The sequence below is a fragment of the Acomys minous genome (genome assembly GCF_964271855.1).
Source record: "Acomys minous genome assembly, chromosome: 5".
NCBI lineage: Eukaryota > Metazoa > Chordata > Mammalia > Rodentia > Muridae > Acomys > Acomys minous.
The window spans coordinates 63,128,347-63,147,884 of NC_140494.1; the positions used below are offsets into that span (position 1 = coordinate 63,128,347).

The window sequence follows — 19,538 nt, forward strand, 5'->3', positions numbered from 1 at the left end:
TAATACTACATTGTCTTCATAGTGAACCCAAAATTTATGCAAGTTTATTTCAATCATTTCGAATTACATAGAGTGAGTTATTTAACATTGAAAATGTTTGTATTTCCACATTCAAGAAAAGAAAGAGATTCAAAGACATAAACTTAGTCAAGTTTATAAAATTCATTAATACTAGAAAAAATATAAAAGAAAACATGAACCACTATTACACAAGGACCCTAAACAATCTTAATCCCTGATGGTCAAAAGACAATTTGATGTACAAAGCCTTCCTCATCCAATCCGAAACATTAGCCATGAGCATTAGTGTGTTAAGGTTGTCATGTAGTGTAGTCAATCATCAGGAAAACAGGAAGTGACACAACTTCAAAGTGTGATGTCATAAGTGTTATTGCTGCCCTTAGTTACAAAAGGACAGTTTAACTGAAGGACTTGTGCATCACTCACTTCTGGGCAGCACGTCACTTACTGACCATCTGGCCATCTTTATTACTCTGGTATAACCATACAACATATCAACCCAGATGGTACGTGGAAAAATCACAAAGTGTTCTCAAGATTTAGTGTTATGTGGCTATTTTTAAATGTGTGTGCATGGTGTCAATAGTCCCAACATGTGGTGCCTTCTCATGGTTAGAATAGAATAGAAATTCTGGATTCTTTTGCGCTTGTGAATGGTTGCTTGTCTGATATTCCTCTTGTCTGATATATGAAGCATGTGTTAGGAAGACCACCCCGACATACGGTCCTTTCTTTCCTGTTTTCCATTATAGATTTCGATCATAAACATATTTACATTATGTAATTTACCAGAAAAGGTGACATTAGCAAGAAAACTTAAGAGTGATAAAAACAAAATACCTCAAAAGGTACCTCTCATAAATCAAGGTTTGCTTAATTTCCTGTTACAACAGAGTAGACTACAGTTGGAAGGGAAAATGTCACCATTTGCTTAAGAACATTCACTGCACTTGTCTTCATTGGATTTGGGTCCAAGAACATCCAGTTGTAACATCTAGTGGTAACTGGGGCCAGGACCACAGGCATCCACATGAACCCCTGGCTTCAACATGGCCCGAGGCAATGGACCACAATTACCAAAGTGTTCACCAGAGTCAGCATGAACCATAGCACTCTTTCAAGGAGAGCCAATGCAAAAAAATTGAGCAGTTCTTTATTTTGGATATTCTGATGCTCAGAACCAGGGCAGTTGTGCAGCAGGACAGTGTGTTTGGGGGCTGAGTCAGAGTGCAAGCTCCAGGTTGCTGTACACCACCCCTGTCAACTCTACTCAGCAAGAATATGTTCTATTCATGCCCCCTTTCCCTGTGTCCTGCCATCCCCCCATCCACTGAAGCTTTCTCACACACCAATCAACACTGTCTCATCTCCAGTTCTGCCACTCTCCACTGCTCACCACACAATTGCCATCTTTCCCATCTCTCACCAAATCGAATATTTACTTGTCTTAGTGGCATTGGAAACTGCAGTGTGTTATATGTATATATACAGAGCTTTGCATGCAAATATTTGTTGTGATGAGTCTTTGGTCTGGGGCAAGGTCTCTGGTTTCTGAAACACCATAAATACTGGACCATTGCCAAGACTCATCTTGGATAACATGCTTTTGCCGAGAGTCAGGATGATGCTGCCATTAGGCAAGGCCTCCTCTGGGGCAGATTCTGTGTGAGGTCCTGGCTGCCTCACTGCTCCCTGCCACCGGCTTGACAAGTCCGACCTTTGCTTATAGCCTGTGGGCAGCATTGCATTCTCTGTCTTCCAGCAGGGTGAGGAGCCCTCGTTCAGCTGTAGCAGTGCCATGCCGGGAGCAGGGATGTAGGACTAAGCCCACCCCTATTCACTTATGACATGTTTCCAAGTGAGCTCCAGGCTACTGCACATCATCCTGTCCTCAGTACTGGCCACGCTGAAGCTTTACTCACCAGGCACAACTGGGCCGCATCGAAGCCCCATGCCCTCCACTGCAAGCAGCACAGGCTGCAGCCATGGTGGCTCCACGTAGGTGCCTGACCAGCCTGCAGTCCTTGGACCAACAATACTCAGCAGAATACCTGTTTCTGCAGGAGCTCCAGGGGCTGCATGTCTCCTTGTCGTTGGTGCTGGTAGCCCCGTGGCTTCTCAAGAATGACTTTTGTGCTTGCAGCCTGCTGGCTGAGCAGGGGCCACAGAGGGTATAGATTGGTCATTTCCTTGCTTGATTTTGTATGCTTTATTTTCTTCCTAGTTTGTGAATCAACATTTAAATATACCTTCCCATATATAAGACTTGCATTTTTTCTTAGTTATTCTGGAGCTATTGCGGGTCCTACAGACACTGTTTCCAGTACTGCATACCCATTTGGAGATTCCATGGGTCTCTCATGCTCCTTGGAGCTCCGCTGGCCAGTTTTGTTCTTTCAAGTTTGCTTTGGATTTTGATATTTTTATTTAAGTTAATTTTTTATGCTTTTAAAAATATTTCTTTTATTTTTGTATTATAATTATTTTTAGTTGTAGAAACAATGTCTCTCACATATCTTAATAATTACTTACCTAAGAATAAAATTTGCTAAATGAATATAATAAATCAATAGCTTACTGTGGCATTCTGACATGTGAGACCCTAGCAATGTAAAGAATATGATGAAGATTTTTTTTGTGTGTGGAATGTATGTTCCTTTTGCCTTGACATTCATGACTAACATTAGAGTGTGTAGTGAAGGAATGTCAGTGTTCGGACCACAGAGGAAACAGCATTAAACAGATGGCACATCATTCACAGTCGTTCCAATTGTGCCCACTGTCTGTCTCAGTAACAGCTCTATCATTTTATTCTCTCTCCTTTCTTGTTTTTAATTACTTTTATTGACAATTTTTAATTTTAAATGTACTTTGTTTATATTCATCCCTTCTCCTCTGCCCTATCAGATCAGCGGGGATCTCTGTGCCCCCACTCAGCCACCTAACCTTTTCTTTTTCTTTTTCTTTTTTTTTATTAATTTATTCTTGTTACATCTCAATGGTTATCCCATCCCTTGTATCCTCCCATTCTTCCCTCCCTCCCATTTTCCCCTTATTCCCCTCCCCTATGACTGTTCCTGAGGGAGATTTCCTCCCCTTGTATATGCTCATAGGGTATCAAGTCTTGGTAGCCTGCTGTCCTTCCTCTGAGTGCCACCAGGTCTCCCCCTCCAGAAAACATAGAACCAAATAAAAACCCAATACAACGTCACCCCTCCAAAAAATTTCAAGAAAAAAATACCCAAAAAGAAAAAACCAAACAACAAATAAACAAACAAACAAAAGCCCATCAAACTGCAAACAAGTAAAAGTAGACAAAGAGCTATGGAGTCTATTATACATTGGTCAACTACTGCTGAACATGGGCCTGCCCTGGAGGGGTTGATATACCCAGCATCACTCTACTGGAGGAAACCATTGGATGGACAGATAGAGAGAGTATGAGGAGAAAATCTGGAGTTGGAGGACACATTGGCAGTGGGGGGATGTGGAATCCTAGTGCATAGAAACTCCCAGGATCCCATGAGGATGATCCTAGCAAAGACTCTTCATAATGGAGGTTATAGGCCCTGAACCAGCTGTCTTCTGTAACCAAATAAGGCTTCCAGGGGTGGGGAGGGAAACTAACCCAGCCATAAAACCTTGGACCTACAATATATGCAGCCTGAAAGATATGCTGGGGCAATAGAGACACAGAATTTGTGGGAGTGGCTCACCAATGATTGGTCTAGTTTGAGGCCCATGACATAAGAAGGAACCTTTTCCAAACAGAGTAAAGAAAGACACAGCTCAAGACAAAATAAACACTTATGGTCACATATATGTAGTTAAGGCACATAATCTGAACATGGCCTGATAGGTGGTTTTAACTTGAGGTTCTCATGAGTTTGGGTTTGGCTTGGGCAGAAAGATGTTGTAATTGAGTGGGAGAGAACTATGGCTGAGGCACTTAATACAAAACACCAAAATGAAAAAATTAAGTCCTAATCATTCTCAGAGTGGGATATACAAGGGGTTAAAACCAGAGACAGCACCAGTTCTTCTTGTTGCATATTCTTCCATGGACTTGGGTACCCTGGTCAACTGTCAGTTATAGCTACATGAACACGGGCTTTCTGGTTGGTAACAAATCAGGAGGAGGAAAGCTAAGAATGGAAAAATACTGAGTATTGAGAAAGAGTGGGGAAAGGATTTACTTCCCCCTCTAATAAAGAGGTCTCAGGAAAGGCTTCCAGCTTCCTAAGAGGACTTCAGATAAACAGTCCTACAAATGGACAGGAATGCAAACGTGCGGAAAGCATGCCAGCCCAATGGCTCAGGTCCCTATTACAATTTACTCTAGAAGCTGTGGTGCTCCAGCTGCGGCTCAGGCTTGCTGTGAGCAGGCAAACCCTGTGACTTGCTTGGTCAGGACTGATCATGCCTCCAGCTTTTTGAAGGATTCAGACCCCTGGTGCATCTGTTTCTTAGCTGGCTTTCTCGCATAGCTCCATGGTTCTTACCACCGACTTGTTTCTATTTCCTCAGAACATGCTAGTCTTCTCTTTAAGACTAGACAAGCCAGGAAAAAGAATAAGGAGGATGTAGCAATGCCATGTACAACTAAACTTCAAATTTGATATTTAACCTTAGCCGTTGTTTCCTATTCAGAAGTCAATTATTTAATCTATCCACTCTCAAGACAAGAGGGTTATTTAATTAAAGAGAAATAGACTCTACTTTTCTGAAGAAAAGGCAGACAAAACAAAACAAACAAAAACACAAAACTCTATTCACCTGTTTTAAAGCAACAATACTTAAACAATTCATCCTAAATTGAGATGAAGAACAGGGCAGGTAGGCTTCTTCCTGGGTGCCATACCATTGAACTACAAAACCTAGTTTAGACTTGGACTTGTAAGTGTTTTACTCTATTGCCAAACTTAGAAAAGGGAAGGAGGTCTAGCAGAGTATCATTCTTTTGGGGTTTTTTTTGTGTGCATACATACAATATACATTCTGATATAATATTAAATTAACAAAGACATGAAAATAATTTAAATTTCTTAAGGATTTTTAAATCCCACAATAAAGTAGATTCTAGTATGCCATTTCTATGTCAAATATCTTCAATTTTTCTCTGTTATTTTATTTTTCAACATACCAGTTTTATTGATTATTTATGAATCTCACATCTTACACCTGATTTGCATTTACTCTACACTCTTCCCAAATCTGCCCCATCACTCTTGTGACCCCAAAAAGAAACAGAAGAGCAAAAACCAAGTCCAGTTTTAAATCCAAAAATAAAACAGAAATGTTATATAGTTAATATATTTCACTCCCCCTGTAAATTCATTCAAGCTATCGGCATGGTGGTATAAAACAAATAAATTGTTCTATGTGATCGCTTAATTGACTGGTTGGTTATGGTAGATTCTAAGGTGTGTTAGTATGATATTGACGGGATGGTTTTCATTTTAAAATGTAAGATATCTGTGACAGTTAACATCCTAATGCTTCTAATAAAGAATAAACAGCCATCATCAACCACCTAAGAAAACATACAAACATTGCATCTTTCAAAACCATTGCTTTGGGTATCAGGACAAAAAGTTGGAAATGGCAGAAATGATTCTTAAAGGAATGCTAGCAAACGAGTAAACTAAAATTATTTTATTTATAAGTGAAAGCAAGATGGCAACAGTCTTGGAGGGTTTGAAGTTTTTGTTTTGTTTTGTTTTGTTTAATGTTAGGAAATGTTGGGGAATGCTTGCTACTTCTTGATTCACAACTCCTGGTGCTGTGAATTTACCGGAACAAAACAAAACAAAACAAAAATGCAGTTTGTAAACTCTGCTTAGGAAAGAAAAGCAACTTTAAATCGATGGTGGCATAGCTTTCTACACTGGACTTCCTGACCCACGTTATGCAATACGTTTTTACTTGAGATCTTCCTTCCTGCAATAGGACAGCAACTAATCCAAACAGAATGCATCACATCCCCAGCAGAGAAGGGAAAATTACTGGCACATGCACATTAAACAAAAGCCTTCCAATATGCATTGTTTCCTTTAACACTGTTACTCACTGCCCATCAAATAGTTTCTCTATCTGTTTTAGTTATATAATAAAAGTGGGAAGCAGAAAGGGGAAAGAGTTCTGCAGAATGCCATGGCTGGCTATCCTCATGATCTTCATGTGAGTGCAGTCCGTGATTTCTGACTACAAGTTTGATCAACAAAGCAGGTCCAACATTGTCTCTGGCACCTTTTTTTATGGCTCACTATTTATAGCAAACAGTTGTAGAATAAATTAAAAAGTGCTATCTCCTTCCTTCTCTTTTTCTTTCTTTTACAAGAAGTTTCACTCCTGAGTCCTAGAAAATCTCCTGCCTTAGCTTCAAGTGCTGGGATTATAAGAGTAGAGTAGGCCACCACTCCTGGCTGGGAACACTTTAACATTAACTACTGGTTTTCTACTTAAAGAGAAAGAGACACAGTGACCCCTTTGTTGGTGAGAGGCTCTTCAACAGGCTAACTATCCTAAATATATATAATTTCTCAAAGAAAAGCTTGAAAAGAGGCTATTTGTATTATGACTACTGTGTAATCCACAATTTCTTCAAAGTTCAGAATAGTTCTACTAATTATATAATTATTGACTACACAGTTTTTCCAAATGCAAAACTCAAGAAATGTATTGAATTTAAACATTTTGCTCACAAAATTATTGTACGTGTTCACATGCTGGGTAAGCATTAGGAAAACAGAAATGCTAGCTAGAACCACACCCAGTCCTCCAAGAACTTATATTCTAGCAGAAGCTTTAGCTTTAGACAGCCTATTATGTAATGCATTTATTTAGTCAGACTAGGATGACTACAGAGGAGAGCAGAGTGTACTGCAGAAGAAATCCACTGGCCTAAAACATCAGGTCTGTCTTCCTGGAGGAAAGGATACGTGCACTGAGCTCTGTAAGAGGAATTGAAATTCCTGATTTGTCAACGAAGTGGTTATAACAGCCCAAGAGACAGAAAATGGTCCAGAACAAAGGGAAGAGACAGGAAGCACATCCGTAGAAATGTGTACCCATCTTCGCCTACACTGCTCGGAGGCAGCTTGGAGAAGGTGGCGCTCTGTGTCTGAAGGTGACTGTCCTGCATTGCGTTACACCCAGAAGAATGCTGAGAGTAGACAGGGGAATGTCTGTGCTACATCTCGAGATTAGGTTGAACATTTAAGTAGCACCACACTGCGTCTGTTGCTGTTCCCATAGTCTTAAGTGGATTCCAACTTTGGATAAAGAAATGAAAACAGTACCTTATTTGGTTAAAAACTTTGTTTTTTGCCCAAAGATGTTTATTTACACTGTAGGCTTAGATGGGCAAATAGAAACTCATATATAAAAAGCAAGCTTATAAATATATTGCATGACTACAGGGATTTTAAAATATGCTCAGTCATTTCTAGCTTTGTTTCTCGGTCATTTTTATTAGCCTGTAGTACACACAGCATCACCACATGACCAGTTCTTCAGGGCTTTGCATATCTGAAGTGTTTCCTGTACCCCCATGTGAATTCTTTATATAACGTTTTGTTTAATTCTCAGAATGACGTAGAGTATTGGAGAGTTTAAACATCTGTTTTATGGGTCGTGTACTTAAGACTTAGTGAAACTTAGTAACATGTTCAATTCCAGAACTTGTTAAATGGCCAATAAGAATTCAATGCCACGTGTCTGAGATCTTAAACAGTAGGATATTACTTTTGCAAGTGTAAGTAGAGTGTCTATCCTTATCGTTCCGACCTGTCATATTTCACTGCTATTTTGAATTAATAAATTGTTCCACAAAACACTTGTATATCATGTATAGCTACAGTGCACATATGCAAGCTGCGGATGTTCACTTCTCAGTAAGGAAACAGTAAATGTTTGGAGCTCGTGCAAATGAGGGCTGGCATAGCTACAGTTAATCACAAGGATGTGATCTGTGGGCTATGATCTGCACCTGGGATTCTCAATTTTTCATATGGAAAAGGGCCAGGATTTATCAGCCAGTGGGGGTTTAACTCAGAACAACATTTTCACAAGTTTACAAGGCCCCCAAAAAATGACTGATTGGCCTGTGTTAGGTAATTTTGATCTTTGTGCCACTGGAAACAGCTGTCATTATCTTTATTATTAATATTCTGAATGCAGCCACAGTAACAATGCCACTTATAGCACATACAAGGGGGGTGGGGGAGTTCTCATTTAAAACTGTGTATTTTTTCTCCATCCTCCCTATGTCAGCAGAAGAAGAAGTTAACTCTTCAAGGATGTTTTGTTTTAGAAAAAAGAAAACATTATGAACTTTTCTCTTTAAAAATGTACTTGGGGCCTAAGAATGTAACTGTTGTAAGAGCTCTGGAATTGATCCTAAGCATACAAAAATAATTTTAAAGAAAGTATTTTAATACTGAAAATTTAAATTAAAAACCTATCATAAATCAAATGACAGTTTCTTTCAATGTGCCAATAAATCATGCTTCAAGTTAAACAATTTATAAGTAATCATTGTAGTCATTTTTTTATATCACAGACCAAACAGAAAAATTAATTGCTTATAGTGAAAGATACTAAAGTCATGGGGTTATTTACAACAAAAATGGAAGACTATAGATATATAGACAGTGGTTACACAGGCAGTAGCCTATGCCTGCAGGATGGAAGTTCAAAGAGAGAAGAGGAAGCTATCTGAGTCCTCAAGGCAAAGTTTCTGCATAGTAGACCTGATTAGTAGAAACTAGAGTCACACAGATACCTGGGGAAATACTTATAGGTAAGGTGGCAGGCAAACGGATACTTTATTGTCTTCCTGTTTCATCCTCATATATTTTATCTGAGCTACTTCTAATCAGAAGGCGTCTCTCCACATGGTACAGGTGAGAGCAGAGGAGTAGAGTCATGGGAAGACACACTAGAACAGGCACTTCTATGAGTCAAGTGTGATCTTTGATAAACCATGTTGTCTTGCAATCATAATTTAGGGCAGATAATTCAGAAGGATGTGTTTAGGCAGACTCTGGCAGGTGGAATCAGGAGATGGGTTTAGGAAAAGGAATTAGATCACTAGATCAGTCGGTAAGTATTTTATTGGGCTAATCTTCAAATTCTAATTTTTGGACCAAGTAAGAAACAAAATATGTAAAACATACTCAGTAAAGAGTAAGCAACAAGAGTCCACTAGACATAATATGGTTTTACGCAGAACAGATGAAGCATTTGGGAAGGCTGCTGCTGCTGTTCTTTTGGATTATTAATCCCTCTGAAGTATCAGCGTTTAGCTTACTGATTGTTAAGCTCATGATTGAAGACACGTTATATACAAATTCCATCTATCTATAACTTGCATTCATTAAGTAGTGAGCAGAAAAGGAAGAAGGAACACGGAAACTAATGGTTTTACATATCTTTACCCCATATTCCAAAGGGGAAGCTAAGAGGACACCACATCTCATACTGTGCAACTTCTCCACAGGGGTCAGTGGCTTTCCTCCTTCTGGTATGTCTTTTGTATTCCCTGTGACTTAATGCTACTTCTATTCAAAGAGATTTGAGTAATATACACACACACACACATATATATACGACTTTATTTTGTGTAATATAATTATGTTAAATATCTTACTTTATAATCTCAATTTTTACTTGCCAATGTGTTAATTTTCTGACATGTTTTATACATGTACATACATTCAGTGTTAAAATTATACTAAGATAAAATTAAATTTATTGTTTTTGTAATTCATTAGTGGGGCAGTGGTAAGCCACAGTGTTCAATAACTCTACCAATTAAATGCAAGGGGACACTGTTTGTACAAACCACACAGAAAAAAGACAAATAAAGTATGATTACAATTACACAGTTGCCACATTATATCTATTTATTAGGAGTTCCCTAGTTAGGTGCTTGTTGGTTTCTTTTTTAGAATGGATGAGGCAAATTCTGTTTTTCTTTAATTAGAGGCACTTACAAGAAAAAATTTAATTACACTTTGTTTATGTTTATAAATCAAGAACTTGACACTTATGAGACCTAATTGGCTTTTCTGCTCACAGATTCTGCAAGTGTGCTTTATATACTTGTTTTAAGAAAGGGACGATATGGGAGGAGTTTGGGAGGGCAAAACATACAAACATATTATATAATTTTTAAATAAATAAATATTTTAAAGAGAAAAGCAGACGTGAATTTCATAGAGAGCAAGATGGCAGTACATGATGAATTATAAAGGGAGGAAAGGAAAGTCAGAAATGATGTGATTATATTATATTCTCAAAAATACAAAAATGTTTTACAATTGCATCATCATCATAATTGCAAAGGAAGACTCATGTGATTTAATGTTATTCTAAACAGAAAAAGCTACAGTATAAAATAGATAAAGTTTATTACATGTCCCCATCATTTCCCAGCAGATAATTCAAAGCCACGCACTACAGAGAGGTGGGAAATATGGGGCAGATTTTAGATACAAGTAACATGGGACAATATTGTCCACTTCCATTCAGCTAAAATTTAGCTATCAGATATTTTCAATTCCAAACACTGGAAAAGCACTGCTATGGTTTCCACCCTTAAATAGCCATGGGCTTTCTGTCCAGGGAGATTTGGTTACATACACTGGAATTTAAACCATGAAAAAAGAAAAGAGGTGAAGTGTTAAATTTAATAAGAAGCCAAAGTAACATCCTGTTGGTATACCCAACATTTATAGCTTCAGTAATTATTTTCTTCTTAGAAACATGTAGATGTAAATCATAGCAAATTACCAAAAACTATCATGTGACAGCCTTGCGCAAGTGAATGCAGACATTGGCTCGTAAAAAGCCATTAGCCGTAGCTTTCAATCTAGCAGTTTCAGAGAAAGTTTCTTGGTTCCATTTCAAAGATAAATACACATATGCATATACACTATAAGGATGACAAGTGGGTGAAATATGGTCCCCCAAAAATGTCTTAGTCATTTAGTTGCTAATCCCAGATTGCCACAGTTGTTGCTGTCAGCAGAAGGCTACATAAATCCTGATCAAGACAGACTGTAAATTTTCATATTGAGCTAACAAAGTACAAATTATTTTCTATGATGCTCTATTCTAATGAAGAAGTGATTGAGTGTGAGCAGGTGTGTGGATGGTATGCTCAGGGAATTATTTTTGACTGAGTAGTTTAGTTCGGCTTAAACCTATGTCTATAGGATTTACCAGCAGGGAGAATTAAAACATGATTTCCATATTATTCTCCAGGCAGTCACTTTGTGCTGACTAGAGGTGAGAAATGACTAACTTCTCTCTCCACACACTATAAGATCTGTAATCACTAAAGGCGTGCACTGAGGTCTCAATGGGGAATTCAGCAGTAGTAACAGTCAAGTGTTCATATAATATTGGCATGGGAAGCATCATATGGCGGCTCTCTCCATGTCTCTTACAATCTGTCTCCCATCAGAAGACTTGTGAAACCCCTTTTCAGAAAGGCTTTTGGCTTAATTGGTGGGAATAGAGGGCAGGAAATAGTTTCTGCTTTGTAATATTGTGGATTAGCTCTTTAGAATAAGATTATCTCATTAAGAAAAGGAAGATTTATTAACAAGTAAGTGATAAGGATGAATAAGGTCATCCAATTGCCCAGTGCACCTCTTCCCGAGATTAGTGAGGAGATTTCCTTATGGAAATAAGATCTTGATTTAAAAGATACAGAGCTCCTGTCTGTAAACATAGCAGAGTATCATTAATGGTGTCATGGGCGTGGCTCTGTCCCACGGGGTGTGTCTCAGAATGTGCCAAGCATTGGTTGGCGATTCCCTCAGTCTCTATCTGTATCTTTGCACATCTTGTAGGTAGGGTAAATTCTGGTTCAAAGGTCTTACAGGTGGACTGGTGTTCCTTTCCCACCACAATAGGTCCTGCCTGGCTAAAAGGTGGACCCCTTTATCTCGTGTCCCCTGCTGCTAGGAGTCCTGTGGAAAAGTGGGAGGGAAGGATAGAAGGACCCAGATGGGACAAAAATGCTGTAAGAACACCAACAGAGTCAACTATCCTAGACTCATGGGGGTTTATAGAGATGGAAGCACCAACCAAACAGATGCATGGACTGGCCCTAGGACACCTACACGCATGTAAAGGATGGGAAGTTTGATCTGCATGTGAGTCTCCTGGCAAGCTGAATGGGTGCCTGTCTATGACATGGATTCTGTGTCCTGCCTTCGATCACTTCACCTTAACCGGGCTGCCTTGTCCGACCTCAGTGGATGAGGATGAGCTGATTCCTGATGTGACTTGACATGTTGGGGTGGGTTGGTTTGGGGGACTCCCCTTTTCTAAGGACAAGGGGCAGGGGGATAGGGGAAGAGGGTGGGAGGCAGGAACTGTGAGGGCAGGAAAGTGGGGCCTATGATCAGGATGTAAAGTCAATATATAATTAAAAATAAATTTTTAAAAATAAGTAAAAGATACAGAGTTGGGCACAGTGGCACAGGTCTTTAATCCCAGAACTCAGAGAAACAGAGGTAGGCAGATCACTATGAATTCAAGGCCAGCCTGGTCTACAAAGCAACAGGACAGGCACAGCTACGCAAAGAAACCATGTCTCAGGGAGAAAGAAAAAGATACAGTACATGGGAGTACTTTACAATTCAGCAGGAAAAACATTGCCCTTAGAAAAGTATTAAGTGAGAACTTAGAAGCATTAGTTGTACAATAGTTACCAATATCCCTATCTTATATAATGATGTTACCAGATCACCTTGTCATCCCTGCTTCCAGAAACAGAGCCTTGAGGGAATCAGCATTTCAGCAACCAGCTGCCTTTTTTTTTTCTTTTGGACCCTATCTAATAAGCCATTGGATCCTCTTTGAAAAAGGCAGAATTATGAAAACATGAAACAAGAAACAAAATAATATACAAATTATTTACTCTTTCCAATTATAATCAAAGTAAATTGTTAGGAAAGTAGCTTGTTATATTCCCTGATAATAAGCCAACTATATAACTACGACTTCTTTGGCATTTTAGTTAGGAAAGCTGTAAAATACTGGCGTCCTACAATATGACAACTTTGGCCAATGCCAGCTGAGAAAACATAATAAGTAAGGTACGCTCCTGCAACAGAGAGATAATAACATAAAAGTGATGGTTCTGATCTGTAAACTGGCACCCGGGATGGAATCCATGGGGAGGGTACAAGCTGCTACTCTGTGTCCCTCAGAAAATGAATACATCCCTGAGCTGAGTAAAGCCACAGAGCATAAAGACTGCTCAAACACAAAAAAGTTAAGTCATTCTTGTTGTTGTAATGACAGGCAAGCTATTAGTGACATTAATAATAAACACCCACACCCTTGTCATACATACTAGTCTAGTCCACTTAGAAATGTACCGGTCTCATCTCATACCAAGCCTACCACCTTTTCTGTCATCATTTTCTGATTTCTAAAGAAATTAGATGAGAGAAGCAAGGGAGAATAGCAAATTAGAAGGATCCAGAGGGTCCTAGAAACCTACAAGTAGAACATTATGACAGGCAGATTTGGGCCCAGGGGTCCTACTCAAACTAAGGCACCAGCCAAGGACAATACAGGCAGTAACTTTAAACCCCTACCCAGATCTAGCCAATGGTCAGAATATTCTCCACAGTTGAGTGGAGAGTGGGATATGACTTTCTCACATACTCTGGTGCCTCACCTTTGACCATGTCCCCTGGAGGGGGAGACCTGGTGGCACTCAGAGAAAGGACAGTACGTTACCAAGAAGAGACTTGATACCCTATGAGCATATACAGGGGGAGGTAATACCCCTCAGGAACAGTCATAGGGGAGGGGAATAAGGAGAAAATGGGAGGGAGGGAAGAATAGGAGGATACAAGGGATGGGATAACCATTGAGATGTAACAAGAATAAATTAATAAAAAAAAGTATAAACAGAAAAAAAGAAATTAGATGGAGGACCACAACTCAATAACATTTTAATAAATATTAGTTATTATTTTGGATTCTTTGGTCACTAGAAAGTGACATAATAGATACTTCTATCCATTATAAATGCTTATAGACAATGTAGCATATGCCGTGTTTTATGTGATTAATAGTGTGAGCTTTGAAGCTGGGCTACTGGGTATATGTCTGATTGTTTGATTATTTGAGATAGGGGCTCATGTCCCTCATATTGATTTTAAGCTTTTCATCACAGGAGAACTTGTCAGTAGCCAGGAGTTCACCTAGAATGGACAGCACCCTATACCTTTTTCTCTAAGCTATGATTGAATGTGTGTGGCAGAGACCAGCCTTTAATTACGTAGCTTTCAGCCTCTCTCCCCCAAGTACTACGATTACAGTCATGTGCCACCACAGTCCATTTTATGGATTTCTGGAGATCAACCCCAGCACTTAACATATGCTAGGGAAGTACACCATCAACTGAGTAGTAACTGCTGTCGCCAGAATGCTGGAGCTTAAACCTCAGTTCTACATCTAAGTACTTGTGCCACCTTAAGCTGATATCCTCTTTTGATTCTCTCCTCCTTAAATGCAACTTAGTGTATCAACCCAAGAGTTACTGCAGGAGTAAGTAGGAACAGAAGCTGTGTCATAGGTATTCAGTCACAGTAGTACTTTGAAGTCAAATGAAATGATGGTGCATAATGCTCTTTTCTATGTCAATATATACAAAAATGCCCTTGACAAAAAACCTGCATTGCTTCATGGTAAAATTCATATAGAGACTATTATAACAGTAACAATATGATTACATTTGATGCTCATTCTAAAAGAGGAAACTCATACTTTATATAAGAGAATTTGACTTAATAATGCAAACCCAGTCAAAAGCCCATGGGTGAGGAGGTTAGGTACCCTATGAGTAAAAAATAATATTGTTTTTTAGCTAAATGATCATGGCACCAGGCTGACTACTGATATTTATCTTTATAGCCATAGAAAAGCTCCTCTCATCTTTAACCAGAGAAGCCTCATTTTGCAGTGAATGGAAGTAATGCAGAGATGTCTGATTTCTCAGAGCTAAGAGTAAGTGACTTTTGAATACTCAGCCATAAAGAGAACATTTATACAACCTCTGTACACTGTACAGTTCAAGTGTAGCCCAGAAGAGGAGACAGAAAGATAGACACAGAAATTGAAGAGAAGGCTGTAAAATGTTGAATTCTGGGTAGGGCCCAGCCAGTGTCACCATGACCACACAGCACCTGTAGCCCTATGCAATGATCTACACAAGACTAGCACTAACAACACTCAGTCATAGGTTAGAGAAAAATGTATAGGGTGCTGTCCATTCTAGGTGAACTACTGGCTACTGACGGGTTTTTGGGAGGGAACTCAGTACTGAATTCCTATATCTTTCTTTATTAAGTTTGGAGATAGGGGTTGAAAAGAAAGAAGGAGGAATGTGTGTGTGTGTGTGTGTGTGTGTGTGTGTGTGTGTGTGTGTGTGTGTGTGTTTATGTCAAAAAGGTTATTAAATCCACTCCTCTACTTAAGGCCTTAATTGTTACTTACAAGGTTATTTTAATTCATCGGTATAGAATTTTGTTCATTGATGCAAAATAAGTTTAATTTTGATACATTGTTATAGAATTAAATTTAAGATTATTCTTCACACACAGTATATATACTTATACTCTAAAATGAGGTATTTAACCCATACAACTCTATTATAATACAAGGTTTACCTCCAATACTTTAAAAGTGTTATTGCAGGTTGTTTAGTATAAGTAAGTTACACAAGGTAATTGTTGGTTAATCAAATCATGGCCATGTCAATTACTAGTCTATTTATATCACAAGAATATACATCCTAGGTTTAACAGATGAATATGATTCTATAGATAGGTAAGGTAAAACAGATACTGTCTTTAAAAAAACCTCAGAGACTTACAGACTATGACATTCAAAAAATTTTTTATTTAAAATATTCATTGACAATAAGACAGGTTAACTCCTGGCAAGACCCAGCCTACCTCAAAGAAGATGATGAGCATCAGAGAACTTTCTTATGGATATGGCTTCAAATGTGGCAAACCAGCCACTGGGCAAAATGTTTTCATTCTGCCATAGACAGAATTCTGCCTAAAAACGGACAAGCTCAGATGCAGGCATAGTCAGTGGCCAAACTCTGCCAAAACATGGTAAGCAAGTCCTCAATAGTTCCTGCCTCTCAAAAATATCTGTCAGATACACTGGCCCAGAAGGCTGAAGATGATGTTTCAACATTATAGACAGTTTTGGGTGACTGTTTTGGCAGCAAACTGTTTCTGTTTTTTTTTTTTTTTTTTGAATCTGCTATCTTGAACTTCGTGTTTACTCAGGTAATTAATTTTATTCCTTCTCAAGTCTCTGATGAGATTGAATACCAGATAGTTTAGTTTTACTATTAAGCTTAGTTGTTCAGGGGTTAAGATGTTTTTACTCCTAGATGGATGTTTTAAGTCGATAGAGATGAGATATGATAGTCATTTACATTCAGAATTTTAGATGCACCAAGATAGTAAAGATGTTTTCTCCAAAGCTGCCAAATACAAATACCCAAAACACTATGAATGTAACATTTATATAATTCCTGATTGTATTGTGATTCTTCTTGATGTATGTAGTTTTTTATACATACATACATATGTACATATATGCATGTGTTTGTTATATACATAATATAGGTAAAATATGTATAGGTAAAAAATAATTAATTTTAAAAAGTTAAAACTGTAAATAATTAAGTAATAAAAAATAAATCATAAAAACTAAATTTTTGAGCTGATTTTGTTAGTTAGTAGTTCTTGTCTCTTTGCTCAACAGCAGAGATTTTGAAAAATATAGATTATCTTAGAATATCTGGGAAAGAAACCATAACATTGTGTTCTTCAGAAAGGATGCTGGGTAAAAGTACAGAAGCTAGTCCTGTGCTGAATACAATTACCTTTATAGGAAGATGTCTTTAAGAAGTAGGATAGAATAGCTAAGACAATCTTGTACAATAAAAGATCCTCCAGAGGAATCTCCATACCTGATCTCAAGCTATACTATAAAGCAATAGTAATTAAGACAGCATGGTACTGGCACAGGTATTGGCTGGTCAATCAATGGAATTGAATCGAAGGCGCAGAGATGAATCCACACACATATGGTCACTTGATTTTTGACAAAGAAACCAAATCTATTCAATGGAAAAAGGATAGCATCTTCAACAAATGGTGTTGGTCTAACTGGATGTCTACATGTAAAAAAAAATGCAATTAGAACCAAATTTTTCACCATGCATAAAACTGAAATCCATGTGGATTAAAGACCTCAACATAAAACCAGAGACACTAAATTGGTTAGAAGAAAAAATGGGGAAGAGCCTGGAACACATTGGCACAGGAGACAACTTCCTGAACACCAACAGCCCAGGCCTTAATGTCAACAATTAATAAATGGGACCTCATGAGACTGAGATGCTTCTGTAAGGCAGGAAACACTGTCAAGAGAACAAAGTGACAGCCTACAGACTGGGAAAAGATCTTCACCAACCCTACATCTGACAAAGGTCTAATATCCAAAATATATAAAGAACACAAGAAATTAAGCACCACCAAACCAAATAACCCAATTGAGGAATGGGGCTCAGAACTAAACAGAGAATTCTCAACAGAGAAATATTGAATGGCTGAGAAACACTTAAAAAAATGCTCAACCTCCTTAGTCATCAGGGAAATGCAAATCAAAACAACTCTGAGATTCTATCTTACACCCATCAGAATGCCTAAGATCAAAAACTCAAGCGACACCATATGCTGGAGAAGATGTGGAGAGAGAGGAACACTCCTTCATTGCTGGTGGGAATGCTAACTAGTTCAGCCACGTTGGAAATCTATCTGGCACTATTTCAGAAAACTGGGAATAAGGCTTCCTCAAGACCCAGCTACTCCACTCCTTGGAATATACCCAGAAGATGCTCCAGCACGCAACAAGCACATATGCCCAACCATGTTCATAGCAGCCTTATTCATAATAGCCAGAACATGGAAACAGCCTAAGTGTCCCTCAGTAGAAGAATGGATAAAGAAACTGTGGTACATTTACACTATGGAATACTACTTGGCTATTAAAAAACAAAGAATTACTGAAATTTGTGGACAAATGTATTGAATTAGAAATGATCATAATAAGTGAGTTAACCCAGAAGCAGAGAGACTCAAATGGTATATACTCACTTATATCTGCATATTAGCCCAAGGGGCATGTCCCATGAAAGTCTTCACTTACCAGGAAAGTGGAACAGAGGGGAGGGCTATTGGAACTTTAGGTGAGAGTAGCATGGGAGAATGGGGAAATAGAAAGATCCAGAGGGTTCTAGAAACCTACAAGAAGAACGTTATGATGGGCAGATCTGGGCCAGAGGGTCCTGCTCAAACTATGGAACCAGCCAAAGATAATATGTGCAGTAATATTCGCACCCCTACTCAAATCTATCCAATGGACAGGACATTCTCCACAGTTGGGTGGAGAGTAGGGACTGACTTTTACACAAACTCTGATACCCCATATTTGACCACGTCCCCTGGAAGGGGAGGCCTGGTGGCACTCAGAGTAAGGATAGCAGGCTATCAACAAGGGACTTGATATCCTATGAGCATATACAGGGAGAGGAGGTCCTCCTCAGTCACAGTCATAGGGAAGGGGAGTAAGGGGAAAGTGGAACCGAGGAAGGAATGGGAGGATACAAAGGATGGGATAACAATTGAGATGTAATATGAATAAATTAATAAATATATATATATATATTTTTTTTAAAGTAGGACAGAAAAAGACAGGCTGCATCATGAAATTACAGAGGAGTGCAAAAGGCAGACTCTAAGACAGAATATTCCATTTTCAGTCTCAACCAAAGCTGTCTCATAAATTCCAATTTTAGTTTTGCAAATTTTCACATAACTAGACAAAATAAGATATCCATCACAGTTAGCTGAGAAAAGAAAAACAGAGGCATTCTTCACATACTGCAGACAGTAACTTCCTATCTCTTTTCTCTATGATTATAAATGGAAGAGAAGTTTTATTTGTTCAATGCCATTTTCTATTTCAATTTGAGAGCTGCACCATTGTGATTCCTTCTCTCTGCTGGGATTTAAGAAATATTCTCCTGTCCTATAAATGAGTTAGAAAATATAACGAGGATTTTAAGAAAAACCTCATTTACTAAGAATATACTTGTCACAGGGCTACTACATACAAATATAAACTTAGGTTTGGAAAGATATGTAACTAACTAGTCAAATTTTGGCTAGCATAAAATAGACATGCAAATTTGGATGCACTGCTAAGAGATCTAAATCTTAGCTTCTTCATAAAGTAGAAATAAGTAAATATTCTGAATCAAACGAAAAAAAACATATAATCCCTGAACATATTTAAGACACATGTCTCTCTGACTTAAAACTTATTAGATTATACTGACTATGGAGTCCCATGTCCCCACCTCCTCCTCACCTCTGTGATGATAAACA

The 19,538-nt window shown here is 38.4% G+C and overlaps 1 long non-coding RNA gene across 2 annotated transcripts in view; it reads left to right on the forward strand.

Moving 5' to 3' along the window:
* The window catches only part of LOC311597402, a 75,700-nt gene that overhangs the window by 17,045 nt on the left and 39,117 nt on the right, over positions 1-19,538 (forward strand). For both annotated transcript variants that reach the window (XR_014779216.1, XR_014779217.1), the window contains exon 3: positions 14,974-15,066. This is a non-coding gene — a long non-coding RNA (uncharacterized lncRNA). The remainder of the gene's footprint in view (positions 1-14,973; positions 15,067-19,538) is intronic.